This window comes from Oxyura jamaicensis, chromosome 20, assembly GCF_011077185.1.
Source record: "Oxyura jamaicensis isolate SHBP4307 breed ruddy duck chromosome 20, BPBGC_Ojam_1.0, whole genome shotgun sequence".
In the NCBI taxonomy this organism is placed as follows: Eukaryota; Metazoa; Chordata; class Aves; order Anseriformes; family Anatidae; genus Oxyura; species Oxyura jamaicensis.
In genome coordinates this window covers 1,698,055-1,705,147 of record NC_048912.1, presented here as the reverse complement: position 1 = coordinate 1,705,147, position 7,093 = coordinate 1,698,055, and positions in this window count along the sequence as shown.

Here is a 7,093-nt window from a genome sequence, read left to right as displayed (position 1 = left end):
GAAAAGAAAAGAAAAGAAAAGAAAAGAAAAGAAAAGAAAAGAAAAGAGAAAAAAAAAACTCATTGTTCTCAAACAATGCATGCATTCACATCAATGGTTTGTCATTTGTTGCTGTTTCATTGGGCCCACACTGTGTTCTAATGGGTAGAGCTGAAGTGATGACAATTGATTTTAAAGAAATCACACAATGTTCACATGCATACACATCCTTTTTTAGATATATATGTCTATAGTTTCAGGAATCTTATCAGGGCCTATTTCACAGTGGCAAATATTTTCCTATACGTCCAAACAGATATCTTGGGCCTTAAGGGTATTTTCACAAACAAATCCTTGACATTCAGGCACAATGCATGCATTTACACAAATTGTCTGCCACTTCTCTTCCTTTTGTATATAATCCCAAAGCTGGTAAAAAGTTTACAGCAAAGAAGGGGCTGGAGCCTCTGATAAACAATTTCTTATCTTATGGAGTAATCCGTGAATGCCAGTCTAGCTTCAACACCCCAATACTGCCAGTAAAAAATAAAAAATAAAAAAAAATAGCAGTGAATACAGGTGAACAGTGAATACACCCTGTAGTGCAAAACCATATACCCTTCTAACAACACTGACTTGCAGAAAACAGACTCCACAACCTGTAAAGTTGTAAAATAGGTATGTTTATTCAGTGTAGTGCACATCTGCCGGATGCAAGGGGGATAGCTCCACCTAACTTGTGCACCAACGGTTACTGGCAGTGTGCTTATATTACTGGGACAAATATATATTCATTTTATTTCTCATAAATCTCTTGTATATTCATCAGGTCTCTGAAGAACCATTAACATAGGTTCATCTCTATTTGTATGTGTACTGGTGTTCTTGGGTGGTCAGTCATTTAGCATACTCTGGTGGTATTTTGTTGAAGGCCAGAAGTCTTCCTCGCTGCTTATCTTCTGGCCTTTCCTGTCTTTGACAGACTCCAGCAGTCAAGCCAGTTCTTGCTGGTTCCATTATTTATGCATACAGTCTTTTGTTCCCTTATCTTTGTATTGTTAACATACAATTGTGCTAGCTAAGATCTAGGAATCAGCATCCTTTATCTTGTTTCCTGTCTCAAGTCCCCCCTTTTCTTTATCCTAAGCAAATTCTTTTGCTTATAACACTCCTTCTAGATTCAAAGTTCTCATAAAATTCTTACCAGTTGGTGCTTGATTTGGATTACAATTAAAGTTTTCATAAGCATCTAGTCCTTTCGTATGGCACCAAAATGCACACTGTACCAATGCACAGTTTAAAAATACTAGTAAAAGCAAGATCAATATTCCTATAAACAATTGCTTAAGCCAAGAAAAGTTGGGTAACCAAGAGGTCAGTTTGTTCCATAATTCTCAAACCCACGAGGTGTCATCTTGAACTACCTTATGCAAGATCTTGGTCTATTCCCAAATATTTTTGAGATCAGTCTCAATTTGTCCTACCTCATTTACATACATAGAGCAACTAATATTTATTAAAGTGCATACTTCCCCCTGGGAGGCTAATAAAAGTCTAGTGCCTAAAATGTTCTTATTGATTTGTTCTAGTTGCTTGTCCAAAACCGTAATATGTTGTTGCAAATATTGGTTTCCTACTTGTGTTAGATCTTCTCCTTTGTATGGCATTTGGTAAGGCGTGCCATTCAATATCTCAAAGGGGCTTCATATTTTTAACTTGGCCATTTGCCTCTGGCCTATACAGAGTGTGCTGTTGCCAATCAATCCTCAGAACTTTGCTGACTCGTTGGGTCAGTTCTGCAGTGAAGTGTGGTCCCCTGTCAGATGACATTACTGAGGGTACACCAAATCTCAGTGTAATTTAATTCAACAGTACTTCTGACACTTCTCTAGCTTTGTTAGTTCTACAAGGGAATGCTCCTGGCCATCTGGAAAAGGTGTCTGTTAGTACCAATAGGCATCTAAACACCCCTTTTCTTGGAAGTTCAAAAAAAAAATATCAGTTTGCCACTGTTTCCCAGGAACATTTCCCTTCCCTATTGTTCCCATTTGGGGTTTGATTCCTGTCTGTGGGTTATTTTTAAGACATATGACGCATAGTTTCAATACCTGTCTGACAATGGTGTACAAATTATGTCCTATCCATTTTCTACTTAAAAACTATTATAATACTTTAGCTCCCCAGCATGCTTTATTATGTTCTTCAACTACCATCCCATAAAATATGGTATCACAATTCTCCCACCGTTTATTTCTGTTAAACCCATAGGTAACACTTTCTAGATGCAGATCTATGAATTAGCATCCTTCATCTTGTTCCCTGTCTCAACACTATCTGGGAAAGATTCTTATTTCACAGTGCTGGATTTTAAGGATGTCTTCTCTTGTATACCTCTAGAGCCCAATAGCCAGACTATCTTTGCTTTTGAATGGGAAAGTCCCACAACAGGGAAAAAGACCCAAAGGTGCTGGACAGTACTACCACAAGGATTCAATAGCCACACATTATTCAGGACTGCCTTAGGGGCAGATTTAAAAAATTGGCAAAGCAAGAATGAAGGAGCCTTATTACAGTATGCTGATCACTTGCTGCTAGGAGCCCCAGCCAAAGAAAAATGTTTACAGTTCACTATTAGCTTCTTAAATCACCTGGGAACAGCTGGATACCCAGTGTCTCAGAAGAAAGCCCAGATAGCCCAGCAGAAAGTACAGTACCTGGGCTTTGATGTTGCTCAGAGACAACTAGCATTAGGTCCAGAGCGAACAGAAGCTATACGTCAAATTGCTGTTCCCAGAACGAAAAAGCTATTGTGAGGATTCCTAGGGATGGCAGATTTCTGTCGAATCTGGATTCTAAATTTTGGATTAATAGCAAAGCCATTGTATGAAGCAACAAAGGGGCCAGAGTGTTGGAGTGGGCTGCTGAGTGACAAAAAGGATGTGATGATATAAAAAGGGCCTTAATGTCAGTAGCAGCCCTAGGGCTGCCAAACATGGAAAAACCTTTCCAATTGTCTGTCCATGAATGAAGTGGGGTGGCAGCCAGGGTAATGACCCCAATGCTTGGTAGCGGGAGTAGGCCTGTGGCCCACTTTTCCAAACAGCTAGATGAAACAAGTAAAGGATGGCCGTCTTGTTTGAGGGCAGTAGCAGAAACTGCACTCCTCATTCAGGAAGCACGAAAACTAACTTTGGGACAACCTTTGACAGTATTTGTGCCACATGCAGTTCTAGCTGTGATGGAAGCCAAAGGATACTATATCCATGTTGAATAGCTAAATATTGATCTGTATTAGTAGACCAAGGAGATATAAAGCTGTCTGTGGTCAGTACCTTGAACCCTGCTACGTTCCTTGTAACCAAGGAGGCAGGAGAAATCCATCATGACTACGTGTATTATTGAGCACACACATGCCAGTTGAGCTGACCTTAAAGATGAACCAATCACTAATGTAGATCTTGAGTATTTTACAGATGGCAGCAGCTTCATGGAAAAGGCAGAGCGTAAAGCAGGATATGCGTTTGTGGCCCTCTGGGACACTACTGAAGCAAAACCACTGCCACATAACACGTCAGCACAGAAAGCTGAATTAATTGCTTTGACTAGGGCCTTGGAATTAGCAGAAGGAAAAACCCTCAATGTCTACACAGATTCTAAAAATGCCTTTGGTGTTTTGCATGCCAATGGTGCCATCTGGAAAGAGCAAGGATTACTGACAACATCTGGAAGACCAATCAAGCACAGTCCAGAAATTTTACAGTTATTGGAGGCAGTGCAAAAGCCCAAAGCTGTAGCAGTAATGCACTGTAAGGCCTACCAAAAGGGTGATCATGATATAATAACAGGGAACAGGAAAGCTGATTTAGCAGCCAAGGAAGCAGCTAGAAGGGCACCAGGAGATTTACGAGGCATGTTAGTTCCCTCTGCAAAGACTTTACTTATTCTGCCAGAATACTCTGCTAAAGAGATCCAGTTAGCAGAAAAGCTAAAATGTACGAAGCGAAAGGGTGGATGGTGGGTGATCCCCAACAAACAGATACTAATAACAGAGACTATGACTGAACAACTAATGAAAGACTTACGTGAAGAAACACATTTTGGTGCTGATGCCATGGTAAAGAGTCTGAAGCACTTTTCAATTGGACTTAAAATGCAAACTATAGCTAACCAAATAGTGCAAAAATGTCCTGTATGCTGTGCTAACCCCAAGATTCAGCCAAAACCACCACCAGGGGAGACAAGAAAAGGAATGAAGCTTGGGGAATATCGGCAAGTGGACTTTTCTGAATTGCCTAGACAAGGACTATACTGATATCTTCTAGTACTGGTGGACACATTCACTGGATGGCCAGAGGTCTTCCCTTGATGAACTAATAAATCTAGGGAAGTTGTAAAGGTATTATAAAAATAAATAATCCCATGCTTTGGAATACCAGAGGGACTTTCCTCAGACAATGGACCTCATTTTATATCACACGTAGTTCAAGAAATATCGAGGGCATTACAGATTAAGTGGGATTTGCATACCACTGGGAGACTACAATCCAGTGGGCAGGTAGAAAGAATGAATCAAACACTAAAAAGACAGTTGATTAAAATTTGCCAGGAAGTTCATCTAAAGTGGCCAGAAGCCCTACCAATAGCTCTGTTGAGAATTAGGATAGCCCTCAGAGCTAAAGAAAAGCCCATTTGAATTATTTATTATATGGTAAACCATATCCAGTAAATGAATTAGTGACAGAAGGGAGTCAAATGCATGTCAAGGTGAGGGTTGGGTCAGACAATAATTGCTGTCTTTGTCTCCTGTGTTGTCCTCTTTCCATAGGTATGTACAGGAGCAATTACCATTTCCATTGGATGTTCCGGTACACCCATTCCAACCTGGACATAAGGGACTGATTCAAACCTGAAAAGACAAGCCTCTAAAGGAGAAGTGGAAAGGACCCTAAACTGTCTTGCTCCACACCTACACTGCAATCAAGGTGGAAGGGATCAAATCGTGGATTCATTACACTCGTGTGAAGGCAGTAGCACCACCACCACTAGAAGAGGAGAAGCAAGATCTACCATCAAATGAAGCAGAAGAGACCTTCTGGCAAGTAGAACCAAGTGAGGACTTGAAATTGCTGTTCAAAAGGACAAAATAATTCATGTTCTGATTATAATTTCTTTAACCATGTTGACTTACAGTTCCAATACTTGGACACAGAACTTTATATTTCAGTTAGCTTTAAACCTAACCCATTTTGCAACCATGTCATCTTGTTGGGTGTGTGCACATATACCTGCCTCAGCACGAGGGAACTCCTTTCTATGCCGTACCACTCACAAGACAGACATATGGCAGTTAGCAAACTCAAGCAATGTTAGTATTTCTCCTCCACCACAGTCTCCCTCTATCCCTGTGTACACTATCAAGAGAGAAAAATTATCATGTGTATACTCAATTAATAGAAGTAAGGTGAATGTGGTTCCTGGAATCTAATTGGACAATGTAAAATGATGATTGTCATTGAAACCACCAATTACACTATCATAAAAAAATGAGGAAACAGAAGTGTACCTATCAGCCTCCTTTGCTGGATATCCCTGGCAGGAGTATATTGGCTATGCGCTCCATGAGCACATAAGGCACTTCCTCCTGGATGGTATGGGACTTGTGCTCTAGGAGCTGTAGTTCCAGATGTTAGACTCCATAAACATGCAGACATAATGGGTTGGCTAAGATCATAGGCCATCTTTATGACACCTCGGGAGAACCGAGGAATTTATAATCCTCTTGCAAACAGAAGTACCTTGTTTCATACTTCGTGGAGGGCATTAATCCCTGCATTGGGAGTAATAGAACTTGAGAGACCAGTAGTAAATATTTCTGCAACTTTAGAAATCATAAGCAATGCCACTACTGATGCTCTTGGTCAAATAAAAACAGAAATAGAACAAATATTTCAAATAACCTTAGAAAACTGTCTTGCCTTAGATGAGCTACTTGCAGCCCAGGGAGGTGTTTGTGCTGTGATAAACTACAGCTGCTGTGTCTATGTAAATGAGAAGAAGCAAATTAAAACAGACATTAGCCAAATCTGGCAAGCATCTCACCTGTTTCACCAAATATCTCAGGATGCAACCCTTGGTAGTGGACCAGATTTTTCCTGGCTGTGGTCGTGGTTGCCAGATTTTGGATGGTTAAGACAACTGTTTTTAATTATTATAATAATTGTAGCAATAGTAGTGATATGTAGTTGTGTTCTGCGATGCATGCCTACTTATTTGAATTCATATAGTACTTTATTCAGCAAGCGTAAACCTCACCAGGTAATGTTAGTGAAACAAGATATGGATAACAGAGAGTATATCTTCAGATTAATAGAAATGGACAAGAACTATGCAGTGAGAACTATGAAGCCTAAAAGTGAGGTTCATAGTCTCAAGGGGGGAAATTGTAGTCCCAAAGCTGGGAAAAAGCTGGGAAAAAATAAGAAAACCTTGAAGAAAACTGGGAGGCCTGTAGCTTGTTTAGTCATTCTATAGTTTGTGTAGTCTTTCAGCTGAAAGTAAGAGACAGGTAGCCTTTTGTGCTAGCAGAAGCAAGGAAGATAAGGGATAAAAGGTAAAAAACAAGAAGGAGACAAACAGCTCCGGGCTGACCTATAGTAGCCTTTTGCTCATTAAGGGTCATTAACATATTAAAATTCACACCAATCAAAATGTTAATGTATGGTAATGTGGAATTTGATGTGTGTTGTCCCCCCCCCCCCCCCCCCCCCCCCCCACTGTTCTTCTGTAATGCACAAACTCAGTAGAGATATGTTAGGTGAGCTGTTAATAGCCAATCAACAGTAGCCAAATAGATAGTTTTCACAAGTTTGCTGTATATAAATTACAGTGATTTGAGTCAGAGGTGTGCTTGCTTTTCAAAAGATTGCCAAGCACCTGACTCTGCAGAGTTACATAATTAATTATGTAATTAAAAGACCTTCGTGTGGATTCCGACTCTGTGTGCTTATTGGCACGGCACACCGGGCATGAACCTACAGACAAGAGTAGGGCACATACATTGTGTTCTAAGGGACACAGTATGGTTCCATTATAATTTTTCCTAAAGCCTTAACTG